Raw genomic sequence first — 20,123 nt, 5'->3', positions numbered from 1 at the left:
TGTGTGCTCGAGTGTGTGTGTGTGTGTGCTCGAGTGTGTGTGTGTGTGTGCTCGAGTGTGTGTGTCTGTGCTCAAGAGTGTCTGTCTGTGCTCAAGTGTGTCTGTCTGTGCTCAAGTGTGTCTGTCTGTGCTCAAGTGTGTCTGTGTGTGCTCAAGTGTGTCTGTGTGTGCGTGTGTGTGTGTGTGTGTGTGTGTGCGCGCGTGTGTGTCTGTTTAAGGGGGTGTGTGTGTGTATGCAGTGTGTGTGTGTGTGTGTGTGCGTGCGTGTGTGCATGCCTGCGTGTGTGCATGTGTTTGCGCACTTCAGGGAATCTGAGGCAGGAGATGTGCACGGCGCTGGCCTGGACGTGCGAGTTCACAGATACCAATCGCTGCACGTGCCCGACCCCGGTCTCAGATTACCAGGAGGCGGGCAACATTAGATACTTCGCTGGACGCAATGCTTCGCATTGCTTTCTCCAGCTCGACCTAAAAAAACAAGATGGACGCTCGCCACACCCCTGCTATGCGATCTCCATTGACTCCTAATCAGGCAGAGACTTAAATTTAAGGGTCTCTGCATTACACACAAAACCCTGTACGGCAAAGCCCCAAGTTATATCAAGGACCGCATTGTCCCCTAGATCCCCAGTAGGACACTGCGGTCAGCAGAGGCCACCCTTCTGGTCTGCCCCCGCTTCAAACTGTCCTCCGTGGGAGGGCGAGCGTTCTCAACCGCAATCCCCCTGTCCTGGGATAGCCTTCCAGTGAGCCTACACAAGGAAGTGAATCTCCTTCCCTTCAGGAAGAAGCTCAAAACCGTGCTCTTCCTGGAAGCATGGGGTACTACTTAGCAGCCTTACCTCCCCTCTCTCCACCTAGTCCCTGTGTGCCCTCTGACAGCACTTCGAGACCTCTGGGTGATAATGCGCGTTACAAATTTAAATTACAATTACAATAACACAGGCCAGGCACAAGGAGAATCTGAGGCAAACACTGCAACAACACAGGCCAGGCACAAGGAGAATCTGAGGCAAACAATGCAATAACACAATGCATGCAAAAGGAGAATATGATGTAAACAATGCAATAACACAGGCCAGGCACTTGGATTGAAGCAAATAATGCAATAACACAGGCCAGGCATGAGGAGAATCTTATGCAAACAATGCAATAACACAGGCCAGGCACAAAAAGAATCTTATGCAAACAATGCAATAACACAGGCTAGGCACGAGGAGAATCTTATGCAAACAATGCAATAACACAGGCCAGGCACAAGGAAAATCTGACGCAAACAATGCAATAACACAGGCCAGGCACGAGGAGAATCTGACGCAAACAATGCAATAACACAGGCCGGGCACAAGGAGAATCTGAGGCAAACACTGCAACAACACAGGCCAGGCACAAGGAGAATCTGAGGCAAACAATGCAATAACACAATGCATGCAAAAGGAGAATATGATGTAAACAATGCAATAACACAGGCCAGGCACTTGGATTGAAGCAAATAATGCAATAACACAGGCCAGGCATGAGGAGAATCTTATGCAAACAATGCAATAACACAGGCCAGGCACAAAAAGAATCTTATGCAAACAATGCAATAACATAGGCCAGGCACTAAAAGAATCTTATGCAAACAATGCAATAAGACATGCCAGGTACTAAGAGAGTCTGACGAAACACTGCAATAACACAAGCCAGGCAAAAGGAGAATCTGATGCAAACAATGCAATAACACAGGTTAGGCACAAGGAGGAACTGATGAAAACAATGCAATAACACGAGCCAGGCACTGGGAGAATCTGATGCAAACAATGCAATAACACGAGCCAGGCACTGGGAGAATCTGATGCAAACAATGCAATAACACAGGCCAGGCACAAGGAAAATCTGACGCAAACAATGCAATAACACAGGCCAGGCACGAGGAGAATCTGACGCAAACAATGCAATAACACAGGCCAGGTACGAGGAGAATCTGTTGCAAACAATGCATTAACACAGGCCTGGCACAAGGAGAATCTGATGCAAACAATGCAATAACACAAGCCAGGCAAAAGGAGAATCTGATGCAAACAATGCAATAACACGAGCCAGGCACTGGGAGAATCTGATGCAAACAATGCAATAACACAGGCCAGGCACGAGGAAAATCTGACGCAAACAATGCAATAACACAGGCCAGGCACGAGGAGAATCGGACGCAAACAATGCAATAACACAGGCCAGGCATGAGGAGAATCTGTTGCAAACAATGCATTAACACAGGCCTGGCACAAGGAGAATCGGATGAAAACAATGCAATAATGCAGAGCAGGTACTAGGAGAGTCTGACGAAACACTGCAATAACACAGGCCAGGCACAGGAGAATCTGATGCAAACAATGCAATAACACAAGCCAGGCAAAAGGAGAATCTGATGCAAACAATGCATTAACACGGGCCAGGCACGGGGAGAATCTGATGCAAACAATTAAATAACTCAGGCCAGGCACTAGGAGAATCTGATGTAAACAATGCAATAACACGGGCCAGGCACGAGGAGAATCTGATGCAAACTATGCAATAACACAGGCCAGGCACGAGGAGACTGTTGCAAACAATGCAATAACACAGTCCAGGCGCAGGAGAATCTAAGTCGAGCAATGCAATAACACAGACCAGGCACAAGGAGAATCTGATGCAAACAATGCAATAACATAGGACAGGCACCAATGGGTTTGCACCCAGTGGAGTTACTAACAGAAAGTGTTCAGTGTCTACTAGCAGAAAAACTTCTATTCTGTCTGTAAGTCCTCTTGACAGGTGAGCTTCAACAGCTGGCGGGTTCCAAGGTACTGTGTGGACAAGAGGGTGGCAGGGCAAATACTAGTTTCATATGGACTGAAGCATGGGCAAAATTAGAAATATTCCAAGGAAGTATTACCATATAGTAAATCATGCAGTCATTTGTTTTTTTGGGGGTCCAAGTTTGGGATATTACGTACCAAGGAGTGTCAGAGAGATTACAATCTTCCCTACAAGGGTCATCGGCTTTACAAAGAATTTCAATATGAGGAGAGACTCTAAAAAGCAGCGGCGGGACATGCAGTGAGAGGAGAGAACGCAGATTGTCACTAACATTATGGAACAGCACACAACTTTAGAGGCTACGTAGATACAAGGGAGACACCTGAAATGGGCTCTGCACCTCACATGAATCCAGTACACGAAAGCACCTTTACACACAGACCAATCATCCTTGGTGGGTCCGAGGGGAGGAGGAGGGGCTCAGAACACAAACATAGAAGGAAGAGATAGTAGGCATTCAGGGACATGTTACTGGAAACTGACTACTCTAGTTAGTAGTGTCATGGACTGGTTGTGGAGACAGTATTCCTCTACAACAAGCAGCTTTGCTCCACGACGAAAGGAAAAGGTCTCAACCTTCTTACATGAAAATATTGGTAGACAGTCACTTATAAATATGCTCAATACATCTACCAAATGCTGTAAAAAAAAACCTTGACAACCCTTGTAATTGTAATTGTATGTGTCTTGTAAAGCGCACTGTTGCCCTGAGGCGTCGTGGCACTGTAGACCGCTGGGGAACCTGTCCTGGCTATCCCTGTGAGATGGTCCCTACTGGGTATCTCCAAGGTGAAACCAGGCATCCCCGGCGAATGTGGGGGGCCGTTGCAGAGATGAGGCAAGCTAATGCCCAGAGTTGCCGAGTGTGATCCCTGGTTAGAGTAGGCACCGAGGTGAGAATTATCGAGTCCGCTGACCCTGGTCCACGACCCTGCCGCGTCGGGAATTGAACCCTGGTCCCGGGCCGTTCTCTGCTTCCGGGTCTGCCACCTCCAACCAGTGAGCCACACCACTCTATGAGGTAGACAATTCACTGGTGTGTGCTTACACCACCACTAGACATAACATCTAATCCCGGCTTTACCACTTTACCTAAAGATGCTGGGAATAAAAATCAAATGGTACTTCTCAATAGGGCCACTGTACAGGCCATTATCCTGGGATAGTAGTCCCTCAGCTGCTCCCTCACAACCTTCACCACCCCACGTGTGGTTTACTGCACTAGGAAACTGTGCAACCAGGAGACTGTGTTTAAACCTGACCTACCATTTTGTGAAATAGTGCCCTTCGGGAATCACTAAGTAAATTTATGCTTCTCTTCACATTTTTGTCCAAGATCGGGGGTATTTACAACCATCCTAAAGTTGTAAGTAAAACTGTGCTTTTAAAAATGGACCCAGACTGTGGTGATGCATCTTTAACTAAAGATTCATTCCTGCGGCTCCTGGCTGTTGTCGATGCATTGCCAGGAGTGTTGTTGATGCGCTGCCAGGAGTGTTCCCGACAGTTATGTTCCTGGTGCAGTTGAGTGAGTGGTGAATAAATCTTACCCTTAGCCTACCTATTACACGAGTTTGATTACCACATAGACATTGCCTAGGGTGGGAGAGGGGGGGGGGTTGGGTACACATCGCCCACTCTCATGGACTATTCACCAGAATGTAACGTGTCCAAGTAATAACCTTTGGAAAAAGTAGTTCTGTGTTCATCCAACTTAAACTGTTTGGTACTAGGTGAATCCTACTCTCTGTGCCTCTGTCCCCTTAGCTGGATGGAAGAAAAACATGAAAGGCACGTTCCCAGCACAAACCACCAGCATGGATTTCATTCACTCATTCAGTGCTGCTTAACTGCAGGTCTCCACACTCCATATCAGCATCTCTAAAGGCAAACACTGTTGAAGCAAAGGGAGGGAGGGAGCCCGTATGATCCTATAGAGCCTACGCCGCTCACTAGAAAACGACGACGAAGGACAGGCCAACAGGATAAACCAATCCAACTCAAGTATGAGGTCAACGTATTATTTATCGCCTTAATGGTGCAAAAATCACTCTGGAATTAAATCAATACTATTCGAATAATCAAGGTTCGATTTAGAATAGAGACTTGGCTGTGCTGCATTAAAAGAAATCAGCGGCAACAATAGCTATTCTCACAACTAAGTGTACTAATTTCAAGTTTGGTTTGCATATTTTACAAGAAGGGGATAAAGTGACAACTGATAGACCACATTATAAAGCTTACCGACTTGCATCATAAAGGTTACTGGTACTTTTAGAACAACACAAAGGTTAAGGAAAAGCAGAAGTATCAATGTAGACAGTGTATCCACAATGACGACTTGACTGGACTGGACAGCATTCAAAGAACGACTGGACAACAACACCCACAACAGCAAGGAGTTTTTCAGCATCTTTAAAGAGCTCTCCAACCCCAGCGCCTGCAACACCGACATCACCCCCTCGCAAGACCTCTGCGACTCTCTCGCCTCATTCTTCCACCGCAAGATCGCAGACATACACAACAGCTTCGGCGCACTGACCACGCACCCAACCACCGAACCAGCGCCCCCCACCACCACCCTCTGCACCTGGACCCCTGTCAGCACCGAAGACACCACCCGCCTGATGAACACCATCCACTCCGGCTCCCCAACCGACCCCTGCCCACACTGTAGTGTAGTTCCTATATTCCCAATAGGCTCTGCGCATTGGAATAACATAAACATCAGTGTAGACGTAGGACTGAGGTCATCTAGGTCTCTACTGACTAGGTTAGACTTAATTAGGTTTGCCAACTAGCTCAGAGGTCACTAGAAACTTTCTCGAGTGAACAGGAATGAGTTAACTTTCCTGAATAGACAAGAAGGGATTAGTTTCTGACAACCGCATAAACATGACAACTTTGCTCCCTCAGAATAAAGAGTATATCTCTAGAGTTGTGTGAAAACAATAGACAGCTATTTCACTCAGTCAATCGTGCATGCTTAATTTCACCAGAGTGCAGAGAAATAGAGACGGGCGTTTTCAATAAAAGGTGTTATTTATTGAGCAGTCTTCTTTCTCATGCAAGAGAAATGAATTGCCACAATTGCAATACTTATCATAAAGTAAAGTGTGTACAGTAAAAGGAGTATTATGAAATAATACTGTAAAAACATTGATATGGTTTCTTAGCCATATGATACTTTAAAACGGATCAAATATATACATACATAAAAACATTGACTAACGTACTCAACTGGTGCTTCTAAGATACGCCTACCCTTGTGTACCTGACCTAAGCCTAATACGTGGGAAGGAGTAAGTAGGTTGCAGTTTTTAAGTTAAGTTGGTTTTTTGCCAAGAATCTGAATCAAGAATTCTCTTACGGTTTTAATCAGCTCCGTACCTTGGTTCTAAAATGAAGGAGGTCTTGTATCTCTCTCTCAGAACTTGATCTCCCAGCAAACCGCAAGGGTGACTGGAAACACCGGAGCTGGAATTTCTCGGCAGGAGAAAAGACAGCGTCTCTCTCAGTGCGTCAAATGGGAGGGTCGGCTTCCTTCGGCACTCCAGCTGGGCGTCGGGCAAGTAGATAGCCACTCTGCTCCAAACCACTGTGTGTTTGCTTAAGGCAACATTGGCATATTTATACCTGAAAGGTGCCGGGTTTGACGTAAGGTTTGACATAAGACGTCAATAAAAGATGTAACTAAGAACTGGCCGTTCTTTCAGTGCTCGCAGGAGTTCTAGGACAAATCAAAACAAAAGCATGGGGAATTCCCAGGTTGCTGGAGGTTTGGTTTGTTTAAAGAACGCATTGTACTTTCTAGGAGTAGCCTTGCCTTATTTGGACTGCATGGGCTATGACTAAATATGGATGTGATTCTTATGCTTTTATAAGGATATGTTTCGTTATAACCACATAAGGGCATGAATCGGGAATATTTAATTAGGGTCCTAGATAGAAACACAACAACACCACATCTTCAACAAGCCGACTCCATCATCGCACCTCAGCTCCGGCACATCATCAACAGCTCCTTCGCAACCACCACCTTCCCGGAGAGTTGGAAACATGCCGAGCTGAGCGCCCTCCTGAAGAAACTCACCGGGGACCCCACGGATCTCAAGAACTTCCGCCCCATCTTGCTCCTCCCCTTTCCATCCAAAGTCATCGAGAAGACCGTCAACAGACAACTCTCGGCCTTCCTCGAGACCAACGGATCCCTCGACCCCTCACAGTCCGGCTACCGAGCAAACCACAGCACCGAGACCGCCCTCATCGCAGCCACCGACGACATCAGGTCCCTGCTCGACAACGGGGAGATGGCTGCCCTCATACTCCTGGACCTCTCAGCAGCCTTCAACACCATATGCCACCGCACCCTGATACAACGCCTCCGCAACACCGGAATCCAAGGAGCGGCACAGGAGTGGATCATCTCGTTCCTCGCCGGAAGAACCCAGAGAGCCCGCCTCCCCCCGTTCCGCTCCGCGACCACCGAAGTCATCTGCGGCGTCCCGCAAGGGTCCTCACTCAGCCCCACCCTCTTCAACATCTACATGAGCCCTCTCGCATCCATCGCCCGCCAACACAACCTCAACATCATCTCCTACGCCGACGACACCCAGCTGATCCTCTCCCTCACCTACGACCCCGCCACCGCTAAAACCAACCTCCAGGAAGGAATGAGAGACATCGCAGAATGGATGAAGATCAGCCGTCTGAAACTGAACTCAGACAAGACGGAAGTCCTCATCCTCGGACCATCTCCCTCCGCCTGGGACGACTCCTGGTGGCCCCCTGCCCTGGGCAGCGCACCCAAACCAACGGACCACGCACGCAACCTGGGCTTCATCCTGGACTCCTCCCTCACGATGACCAAGCAAGTGAACGCCGTCTCATCATCCTGTTTCAACACCCTGCGCATGCTCCGAAAGATCTTCCGATGGATCCCCACCGAAACCAGGAAGACGGTCACACAGGCCGTCTGGACTACGGGAACACCCTCTACGCTGGAACCACAGCCAAACTTCAGAAAAGACTCCGGCGCATTCAGAACGCCTCAGCACGACTCATCCTGGACATCCCTCGCTGCAGCCACATCTCTGCCCACCTGAAAGACCTTCACTGGCTCCCCGTCAACAAGAGGATCACGTTCAGACTCCTCACCCACGCACACAAGGCTCTCCACGACATGGGCCCGAAGTACCTCAACAGCCGCCTCACATTCTACACACCCGCCCGCCAGCTCCGATCCGCCAGCCTCGCCCTCGAGTTCGGAAATCCACCGTCGGAGGAAGATCCTTCTACTACCTGGCAGCCTAGACATGGAACTCCCTCCCCACTCACCTACAGCTGACCCAGGACCACCTCTCCTTCAGGAAACAACTCAAGGCCTGGCTGTTCGAACAGTAGCGACCCCCCCCTCAGCGCCTTGAGACTCTCATGGGTGAGTAGCGCGCTATACAAATTTTGGTGATTGATTGATTGATTGAATGACTTACAATAAACCCTTATTAATAGTGACCACATAACAACCGTCTCCAGGTAGGAGAGCCTAATTACAAAAGACCTGATAATACGGTGAACGACTACAGCGTATCAAACTGTGACTATGACATTGGTCTATCAAAACATTTGAGTTCTGCGTTTGTTCTTCTCGTTAGGTGTTGATCCTGGAAGATATAGGTTGATGGGTTTCGGGCTTGTGCTTTACGCACGCTTCAGGAATTTGCTGAACGAATTTCACACAAACATCGCACCATTTGAGGAGGCCATTGGGGTGAGAGTTAGTTGCGTAAAATGGAGCGCTACGATAAAAACTGTTCGAAGAAGCACAGGGGTTACTAGCTTCTCAAAAGGGCATGTCCTCTGTTTAGATAGCTGTCCAGAGGGCCAGAGACCTGGGTGGGGCCATCAATGTAAGCAATGGCCCGGAGCCGCTGTTGCGTGTTTATCTAGGTTCCTGATCGATACTGTGACCTTATGCCCCTAGTCGGCTATAAATCCATTTATTCCCTATATTGGCATAACCGTTCAAGTGCGATTTTCTGAAAAGTCATCTCTGGCCTCACACGAACAGAGCCACATTCCAGCATAGTTCTCTCTGCCACTTCCTTTGCGACCAATTAGTGCAATGACAGAGCAGTAGTCACTATCTGATATTCCTAGATAACACTCCGAGTTCTTCAACAAGATAAAAACTCAGCAAACCTGGAAATCCCCGCTTGCTATGTTTTGATTAGTAATGGAACTATAATGAGCAACTGATAACGATCACTTCCTAGTGACATCTTTAATTGACGTCTTATGTCCAGCAAACTTGCGTCAAACCCGGCACCTGTCAGGTATAAATATTACCAACGTTGCCTTAAGCAATGCGAGCTACTGTTGCTGATGCCAGCTGCCTGCAAGACCCCGTGTTGGTAAATCTAGCACTCTGTCGCTGCAGCCTGCTGTCCCTGTGGTGGTGAAGCTGCTGATACCATTATCGCTGCTAAAGCGCGAACTATGGTGCAGTACGCTTAAGGAGCTGAACAGCCGTCCTCTGCGAAGACATCCAGCAGATTCCAGCTGCCCGCGGACGCTGTCCCCCATCCTTCCTCGACACGCTGAAGAGACCCGCTGCCTTTCTCGTGCAGAGAAATCCAGCTCCGGCGTTTCCGGTCTACCCTCGCGGGTGACTGGGATATCGAGAGAGACCCCTGAAGGAGATACCAATCCTCCATCATTCTATTCAGAGGTATGGTGTTGACTAAACCCTTAGACGAGAATTCTTGAAACAAACCTTGGCAAAACCAACTTAACTTAAAGCTACTTACTTGCTCCCCTTTCACGTGTTAGGCTTAGGTCAGGCACACTGGGGTAGGCTTAGTCAGAAGCACCAGTTGAGTATGTTAGCCTAATGTATATATGACTGTATATATGTTTTATTACTTTTAAACCATTGTATGGCTAAGAAACCATATCAATGCTTTTACAGTTCTATTTCGCAATACTTATCTTACTGTATGTACTTTTTATAATAACAATTATTGCAATTGTGGCAATACATTTCTCTTGTACGAGAAGAAAGACTGTTCAATAAATGTTAAACCTTTATTGACAAACGCCCGTCTCTCTATTCTCTACATCTCGTGAAAGTAAACTGCACTAGACTGACTGAGTGAAATACATGTCTATTGTTTCACACGACCCTAGAGATTGACTCTTGATCTGAGGAGCAAAGTTGTCATGTTGCACGGTTGTTGGAAAACTGAATCCCTTCTTGTCTGTGCCAAGGAAGCTGATCACTTCCTATGCAGAGAAGAAAGTTTCCAGTGACCTCTGAGCTAGTTGGTAACACAACCCAATTAAGTTTAGCATAGTCAGTGGAGGCCTGGAATATCCGCAGTTCCACGTCGATACTACTGTTTATGTTATTCCAATGCGCAGGGCCTAGTGGGAAACTAGGAACTACACTACATGGCGCCCTAACGTTTGGTAAGGCGATAAACTAACGCAAGACTTGTAGAGTAACTCAGTCGTGCATATTTCACACCCCTTTCTCCCGTAAATACTCCAATAGACGTCTGGAGTGGGTGAAAGGTTAAAATCCGCCCGACCTTAGTAGGAAGAGATTCCTATGTAAAGCTCTGGTTTATTCAACGTTGAAGGATACAGTGTTCCAAAATATTGTGCACCTAATCTTTGTCTCCTTCTTGGAGACCTACTCTGCAAACCTTGCATTTTCATAATGCCAGAAAACGGAACCCCTGGGGCCGCAGCAGATGCGACTCAGCAAGGTCCCGAATACACAGACCCGGATGCTATTATCATCCCGGTCCACTTAAGAAGATCTATAACTTTAAAACTTATAGAGAACGGACTGACACCTCAAGGTGGTACAGTAATTTTCGTGATAGAGGCTCACGAGTATCGGCAGACAGAGGTATTCTATTCATGGATAAACTTTCCAGCGGTAAACGCTAGAACAAAAGAGTTTCACTATTACAAAATAGAGAAACCTCCGGAAGAGTACGCTCCTTTCGAGGAGATTGAAATTCCACTTAAATTTCAAGAGCACCTGCTCTGGTTTAATGGCGCCCTAAAACATACTGATCACATTACCAGGCTCGGTCCACTAGGTAGACCAGGAGCCACGTGGCCGGTTCTAGCCAGCTACACACCACATCCTGACATTGCAAAAATGTCAAAAGAAGATCTCTTAGTTAACATAGGAGAGTTAACAAAAGCATATAGAGAGTTAGTAAAATTATTTAAAAATAATTTAAATACTCCTAAAAAGAGCTGGGATGGAAATAAACAATCCACTCCCAAGGAAAAAGTTTTCCAGTCCAGAGGAAGATCTCCTCGACGGAGGGAAAGAACTCCGACTCGAGAACGCCAGTCTCCCCAGAGGGAGCCCTCTGAGAAAAGATATAACCTTAGAAATAGGGATAATCTGAAAAAACCTGATAGATATCAAAGTATTGATACACGTCCCTCTCGATCTCTTCCACAGAATTCGGAAAGAAGAGGACGGTCAGACCCAGGAGAGCACACCAAGTCCAAAGACAAGGAACCTGCTCAAAATAAGAAATCTCAATTTCAGAAAAAGAAGGTAGCCAGTATTAGAGTAATCAACCATGCCGAGAATACTGAGGACACAGTTGAAAAACGGGGAGTGGGCATTGACAATGTTGGACAGTGCAGCAGAAATCAGTATAGCACGCAAGATCTTGATGAGTCATCTGGAGACAGTGGACACGAATGAATACATTCAAGTTGAAACTGCCGACGCCAGACTTAGCGAGCCCCATAAAATATACGAAATAACATTGCGTATAGAGGGTGATACCACTAGGAAAATTAAGGGTCTATTTTGGGATAAGCTCTCAAATGGCTATGATATTCTGTTAGCTGAAAAAGATTGGCCCCCAGAGTTTGTCAGGGAGTGCCCTCGTGGCGAAGAAGTGATTATGCCTGCCTTCTCGAATCACATACCGATTCACAAAAAATATACATATGCAAGGAAATGGGCAGTAGCCCAGGCACCTGCATTATATAAAAATCATGTAGGATGGGATGAGGATTCACCTCCTCACAAAATCCAATTAAAAAGTGAACCAACTGCCCAACGGTCGTATCCCATAAAGCAAGAAGCTAAAAAACAAGTCAGGGAGATCTTAGATCAACTTGAATACCAGGGGGTGATTGAAACATGCACCTCTCAAATGAACAATCCTTTGTTTCCTGTCTCCACGCCAGACAATTCATATCATCTAGTTTTGGACTACAGACACCTTAATACATGTTGCAAAACTTTTGCAGTACAAAACTCGCATAGTGCAGCCCTAATGAATAATATAGTTAGGAAAAAATATAAAACGACATTAGACATTTCTAATGGTTTCTTTTGTCAGAACATTGCACCAGAAAGCAGATATTTGACCGCTTTCTCTGCATTTGGGTCACAGAAAAAATTCTGTCGACTCCCACAGGGGTTCAAGAACAGCCCAGGACTATTCTCAGCTAGGGTAACAGAGTTACTACAAATCTATGATGATGAAGCATTATCTTGCGTAGATGATATTTATCTCACAGACGACGACTTGGATACTCACTTGAAAAGAGTGAACACCATTATACTTGGGTTCGCAGCAGAGGGTTACAAATTCAACTTTAAAAAGTCCTGAATTGCCCATCTGACAGTACTGTTTTTAGGGTACGAATTATCAAGTGAAGGGAAAAGCCTAGCAGACAACTTCTTAGAGAAGTGCGCTGTACTCCAAGCTCCAAAAACGCTGAAGAATTTACAATCCATACTAGGTTTTCTGAATTTCGGAAGAACTTACATTCTACATTACGCAGAGAAGGTTAAACCTCTCTACGAACTAATTAAACCTGATTTTAAACAAATCAATTGGACTCAAAAACACACAGAAATTTTGAGATCACTGCAAACAGACATGTTAGCAAAAACAAAATTAGATACACGTGACAACACACGTGATCTTGTAATCCGAGTCATCCCAGGAAGATGCGGATTCACGTACCTAACCTCTAATGAGGGAGAAAAGGTACCAATTTCAATTAAATCTCACTTGTACACACAAGCAGAAAAAGCATTCAGTCACACAGAAAGAACTGTGAAAGCAGTGCAAATCGCATTAGCAAATGAACGAGAACTAGCACACGGCAAACGGATTAATATCCTTACAGCGGAATCCGCCTTCGAGGCGCTATTCAGCCCAGTAAACTTGCCTACAGTGTCACTGGATCCGAAATGGATACAGTGCATAGATTCTCTAGGAGCGGAAGACGTGAAATACTATTTCGCCCCGCAATTTGAAGAACTGAATGATTTAGAATATGAAGAAGAATATCCTCTGCCAATCGAAATTCTGCCTCTCCCACAATACGCCTGTATAATCTATACAGATAGCTTTGTACAGCATTTCAACGTAGAGAGAAAATCCTACGATGCAGCATGTGCGATTATAAAAGGTCGTTGGCTGTGCGGTAAATTCAGACCGAAAGTAACAAAAACTGAATCTGTAAGAAACTGTTCGGTTCAGAGAACTGAAATCAGATCTTTAAAGATGGCGCTCGAAAATGCAGAACGTGAATTCCCGACACTTATAGTGTGCGATTCTCATTTTTGCGTCAACTCTTACAATAACAAACTGCAGAGTTGGATCGAAAACGACTACAAAGATGACACAGGTGCCACAATAAAGCATAAATTGCTCTGGAACGAGGTAGCTCTTTTACACAAAGAACTACAAAAGACTCACGTGATTCACGCACAGAGTCTTCAACGTGATGGCGTTCACGTTGCAGGGAATTCATTGGCTAATACAGCCACAGCGGAAGCAACTAACCCGGCTTCCGTAGCCACAAAAAAGCGTACAGATAGGTACATAGACGGGGAAACCATGCTGGCAGTAAAAACGACCGTAAAAGGCGACTGTGCAGCACTACCCGTGAACTATCCACTCAATTATGCATACATTATCGATGCAAACTCCGTTCCTTTTGCTCGAATCCCTGGAGTGGGGGACAGAGTAATTCCAAACAGGAGCAGGAGGGGCTTCCTCTTACTGGAAGCACACATGTGGTTGGGTCTGAAACACCAAACAATCAAAGCCTCTCTGAAAGAATTACAATCAGAGTACTGGTGGCCAGGAATGAGTATAGATATTCAATATTTTGCTCAAAATTGTGAAGACTGCAACAGAGATCGCAGTAATGAACAGGCCAGTGTAGTTTCAGGATCCCTTCTAGACAGCATAAGGCGGTCTATCTGCGCAATCAAAGAAGAGAAGCGCGTCCCAGTGTACACCATTAAGACGAAAAGCACTTAAAAAATGAGACCTCCAGCGCTCGGCTGACGCTAGAACGGTTATAAAAGATTTGCGAGTCAACATCGGCACATACGCAATTACCACGTTCCATTCTGACCAGGGTCCTGCTTTCAGCTCTCGAGCCTATAAGGAGGCCATGGCCAGCATGGGAATTGGGTTGCGGTATTCTTGTCCGTCGCACCCCGAAGGGAACAGTGTGGTAGAAAGAAAAAACCGTGACATAAAGCAATCTATAACAGCGAAGGTATTAGGTTCAGGCGCTGGGTGGGTCAAACATTTAATAAGTGTCCAGACTAGTCTTAACAACATGCCAAGAAATTCTCTAAAAGGTTTCAGCCCATACGAACTATTGTTCGGAATTAGAATGCGAGTTCAGGACCTCGATAGTCAGATGTCAGTGGTACAAGAAGAAACAACGCACTTTGATGGAAAAGATCGTTTGGCTGTTTTACAGGAACTGAATGAAACAAGAAAATCATTAAGCAACTGACGAGGCACCACCCGCAACAGCCCCAGCAAGGCCTGTCTGGATTCCAAAGATTGGGGATCTAGTCAGAGAAAAGATCGCGGTGAAGAAGGAATTTGGGCCTTCTTACAGAAAAGCAGTACCTGTCTTAGCAGTCACCGGAACAAGATCAGTTGTGCTACCGCCCCTTGCTGGTAAAAAGGAGAACAGAGTCGTGTCTATCGATCTGGTAAAACCACAAGCAGGTGGCCTATAATAAACAGTAGGCCCAGTGGACTCCCAAGAAACAACAGAATACCCAAACTTGCAACAATCCAAGAGGTTCAAACTGAAAGACTAATCACATTCGATCAGCCTGCAGTGCACAATGAAGGACTATGCAATAATGCCATGGAACTCGTGCCTCTTGAAACACAGATTGAAACAGTTCGTCAAGAAACAACACCAGTCTACACTAATGTGGCATCAGAAAGTGCTACGGAGAGACAGATTGAAAGAACAATCCCATCAATTGACAGAACTACCTCTGGTTATTTCATCAACTTCGACAACTTCTCTGAAGATTTAAATGACCTCGAAGTGATGCCAGAAACTAAAAAGATTTCTAAAGAAAATACAACAGGACTCCTTCAACAAATCAAAGAACTGTATCTGGATTCACCGTTGATTGAGCATTGGATTATCTCAGGGGTATTCATACTCCTACTATGCCTAATTTTAGTTTTAATTTTAGGAAAGTTTATTACAATTGAATGGACACAGCAAGTCGGAACATCAACCTAGTCCTGAAACCACACAGATCATCCCACGTGAAGAAAAGAGAACTGTCAACAGTAAATGTCACAGCAATTCCAATACCTGGTGGGGTAGTATGGGAGAAAACAGACTATGAGATATATGGTCCGGTCGAAATCCTGAAGTATCCTCATCAACTGAAGGTTTCCTTAAGTGACTTTGTGACACCAAGTACATTCTCTGATGATTGGGACTTTAACAGTATTAATGACATGATGTCTGATTTAGTAATGTCAGCTAGATTCACAGATCATGATTATTTACAAGGTTCATCTAGTTATGAGCAGCTATTCTGTTACACCCACTATGGGGATCACTACTTGCATAAATCTGCACAGCCTAGAAATGTTTTTATGTATAATCAATGGGAACATTGTTCTACACCACCTAAAAGCAGTTCGAAAGCATTTTTTGAGAAATTCAAATACTTCTCAGGGTTTAACACCAGTGATGCAGAAACGTTTTATTACAAACTGTTAGATAAAACAGGAATGAAAACAATGCTGACAAATTCTAAATTGATATATTCAGAAGCATTTTATGACAAAATGACGACATTTGGTTTTGATTATTGGAAAAATAATATTGAAACGAAAACAATTTGGGGTACAAAAGATTGGCAGGTGCAAGGCATAGAAGCACTATTTAGAACCTGCATGATACCAGAACAAATGTTATTTTTAAATGACACAATACACCAAACATCCTGTCTTGGCCTAGCTAAGATCAAATACCTTAAACAACCGTCTATACCAAAGCCAATACCTGAGAATACAACCACAGATATTGAGTTAGACGTGTCACAAATTTTACATTTCAACAGAACAAATCCTGATTGGAAAAAGTGGTTAATCCGGCCTACAGACACAAATAGCTGTCAAGATAGATTCCTGAATAAAACACAGGGGTTAAAAATGACCAGATTAGACCCTAGATACTCCCAGAGACAACATCCAGGGATTATAACAACATAAAGTGTAGGGAAACTCTGCCTTGAATGGCTAACTTCGTCCACACTGGCTGAAATTAAGCAACACTTGTCTTTACTAAAAGATGGTGCTGATTTGCGCGACTTCATTCTTGGACCACGCAAACAGCGTCAAAAGCGTTTCATAGCGACCAGTATCTATGCTGCTTACAACGAGGCTTGGAAAGTAAAGCAAATTGAAACTGCTGAAAAAATACGAGAAATTGATCGTATTAATTTGGAGAAATCACTTTCTGTAGTAGACAATGGGTTAACGACTCTGTCTTCCAGAATATATTCTTTGGACAATATTGTATCCTCTGCCTTTGATGTGATAGACAGAGATTTGCTAATGTTACAACATGGCCAGTCTCAATTACGCTCTATTATAGAATTAGGCTGGACGCTGCAAAATCTTCGTTCAGGCTATGTGCCTTGGCGTTTAATCAACACAACGTCATTATTTTCCAGTTTTAACCTTACTGATAAACAGATCAGTTTGGCACAGAAAGGAGCAGACTATACAATCCTGAGCATCGAAAAACTCGAGAGATTACCATTGACAATGTCAGAGAGTCCTGTCATTGAATGGATAATACACGGAATTATCACAATTCCGATAACAACTTTCCGATTTAAAAAGTGCCTTGAGTACATACCTGCTGGCCAGTATGAACAATTGGGTAAAGGATATGTAAAATCTGAATGGAAATTACCATACACTCATTCTTGCTATAGTGACAGCGACAAAAATGTATTTCTTAGTGGTGAAAATTGTAAACATTCACTAAGCGGTATACTTTTGTGTCAGGGTATTAATTTACACGGAGCATGTGATGGAAATTCAAACAACCTTTCATGCCACCAGCTAGTCACACCTGCAACTCAGATAGAGCCCTTCTTTATGCAACTCGCGAACGGGAGTTACATTCTTAGAACGGATCACAGATGTTGTGGCCTCGTGCCAGGGAAAAGTTATCTAGTAGAAGTAACATCCATGGTCAAATGCTGTATGCAAGCATTGTTTCCGAGTGGGCCTCCAGACATAGTGACTCCCATCTGGCCTCGTCTGAATCTCTATTCTATACGAATTGATACATTAAGCAAAATGAAATCTGTACTTTTACAGACAACAGTGCCTATAACGTCATCTAAAGAGACGTATGATCTTCTAGTTGCAAGGACAGCTACTGAAGTTCATGACCTTTTATCAACAAATTGCCCCGTGCATTTTGTAGAAATGTTCAGCCAACTCCTTAACATGTCTAGTGCAACAAGCATCCCAGGCATATTTAAGACAGTCTTTACGGGACTGCTAACACCCTTCCAGGCAATTTTGGGAATCTTTCCTAATTTTGTGCACTCCATTTTTGGCGGCATACCATTATTTTTGGGACTCGTCGCAGGGATTCTATTTTTGACCCTCCTGCTTCGTTATGGCAAGCCTCGGCTCAGACATAGCTCCCATGGGAATGGAAGAGACAATCCTAGCAATGCGCTACCGGGACAGGATAACTAACGTCCTTGGATTGGCCAGGCTGAGAGATCTAAACATGACCTGGTTCGTTTCATTCAGACCGATATGGCAAAATTGCATTTTACCTGTGCTACGGTGTATGCTTTGCGGCGATGAATGCGTGTTGGACATCTGTCTTTCACTTCCATCAGCAGTACCAATGGACGTCGATACTTTGCTCAGTCCAATAACGGCTCACGCATTGTGTTGTCCCCAGCGGCTACCAATCCTGATGACGGCATTCGTGGAGACTCCTGTACTACAGCCAAGTGGTAACAGTGGAGCGAGTGACAAAAGCAACATCATCCAGGTACAACATTCTGTGAACATTGCTGGTCCCGACTATGATGACAGCAATCATTCTCACACCTGCCAAGTTACAGCGCTATCTAATTTGGTTGAACTGTCACCTGAATTTGTAGACCAATTCTTTGAGAGCCTGTCTGATACGATGTTCTCACCCATAGAGAAACAATAACTTTTTGAGAAGTTTTCCGACACACAGTGTTCCCATGAACTGTGAATTCGGCCTTCAGTTTTGATCAACAAAAACTGCCAAGAGCTTTGGAAATCTATTTTCTTTGAATTGGACAATTTTTCTAATATTGACCTTTTTTGGCACGAACAATTCTTTGCTTAACGTAAAAACTATTCTTAGAGAACAGAAGCTTCACACTTCTATTTCTAAACACATCTAGAGACATAACAATATTACACCAGCCTCTAGCACACATGTTATTACAATGCATTTTTATGTGATGATTTATCTCGCTTTTCTTCTGTCAGAGATACTTCATGTGTAATTCCTTTTGCATAATCATTCATTGATTTCATATGCAATAATTTTTTGAATGATTTCTATGCTTTAAAAAACGTACAGTACCTTAATTCATGTATTAGAAGTACGCCTATTTCGAATGCATTTATGTATTTTGGGGTGGGCAATGTTACACATGCATCTAATTGCTTAGTTTTAGTAATTTTGATGGACATTAACCCGTGGAGTGGGTGTTGCGTGTTTATCTAGGTTCCTGATCGATACTGTGACCTTATGCCCCTATTCGGCTATAAATCCATTTATTCCCTATATTGGCATAACCGTACAAGTGCGATTTTCTGAAAAGTCATCTCTGGCCTCACACGAACAGAGCCACATTCCAGCATAGTTCTCTCTGCCACTTCCTTTGCGACCAATTAGTGCAATGACAGAGCAGTAGTCACTATCTGATATTCCTAGATAACACTCCGAGTTCTTCAACAAGATAAAAACTCAGCAAACCTGGAAATCCCCGCTTGCTATGTTTTGATTAGTAATGGAACTATAATGAGCAACTGATAACTATCACTTCCTAGTGACATCTTTAATTGACGTCTTATGTCCAGCAAACTTGCGTCAAACCCGGCACCTGTCAGGTATAAATATTACCAACGTTGCCTTAAGCAATGCGAGCTACTGTTGCTGATGCCAGCTGCCTGCAAGACCCCGTGTTGGTAAATCTAGCACTCTGTCGCTGCAGCCTGCTGTTCCTGTGGTGGTGAAGCTGCTGATACCATTATCGCTGCTAAAGCGCGAACTATGGTGCAGTACGCTTAAGGAGCTGAACAGCCGTCCTCTGCGAAGACATCCAGCAGATTCCAGCTGCCCGCGGACGCTGTCCCCCCTCCTTCCTCGACGCGCTGAAGAGACCCGCTGCCTTTCTCGTGCAGAGAAATCCAGCTCTGGCGTTTCCGGTCTACCCTCGCGGGTGACTGGGATATCGAGAGAGACCCCAGAAGGAGATACCAATCCTCCATCATTCTATTCAGAGGTATGGTGTTGACTAAACCCTTAGACGAGAATTCTTGAAACAAACCTTGGCAAAACCAACTTAACTTAAAGCTACTTACTTGCTCCCCTTTCACGTGTTAGGCTTAGGTCAGGCACACTGGGGTAGGCTTAGTCAGAAGCACCAGTTGAGTATGTTAGCCTAATGTATATATGACTGTATATATGTTTTATTACTTTTAAACCATTGTATGGCTAAGAAACCATATCAATGCTTTTACAGTTCTATTTCGCAATACTTATCTTACTGTACGTACTTTTTATAATAACAATTATTGCAATTGTGGCAATACATTTCTCTTGTACGAGAAGAAAGACTGTTCAATAAATGTTAAACCTTTATTGACAAACGCCCGTCTCTCTATTCTCTACATCTCCTG

At 44.6% G+C, this 20,123-nt stretch overlaps 1 long non-coding RNA gene across 1 annotated transcript in view; it reads right to left on the bottom strand.

The window, feature by feature from the left end:
- LOC147737830 (uncharacterized) overlaps positions 1 to 20,123 on the bottom strand; it is an 81,622-nt gene that overhangs the window by 11,888 nt on the left and 49,611 nt on the right. The gene's annotated exons all lie outside the window — the stretch shown is intronic.

The sequence above is a fragment of the Lissotriton vulgaris genome, chromosome 1_1 (genome assembly GCF_964263255.1).
Source record: "Lissotriton vulgaris chromosome 1_1, aLisVul1.2, whole genome shotgun sequence".
NCBI classification, from domain to species: domain Eukaryota; kingdom Metazoa; phylum Chordata; class Amphibia; order Caudata; family Salamandridae; genus Lissotriton; species Lissotriton vulgaris.
The sequence above is the reverse complement of the archived record's forward strand: the minus strand, read 5'-3'. Positions and strand labels throughout refer to the sequence as shown.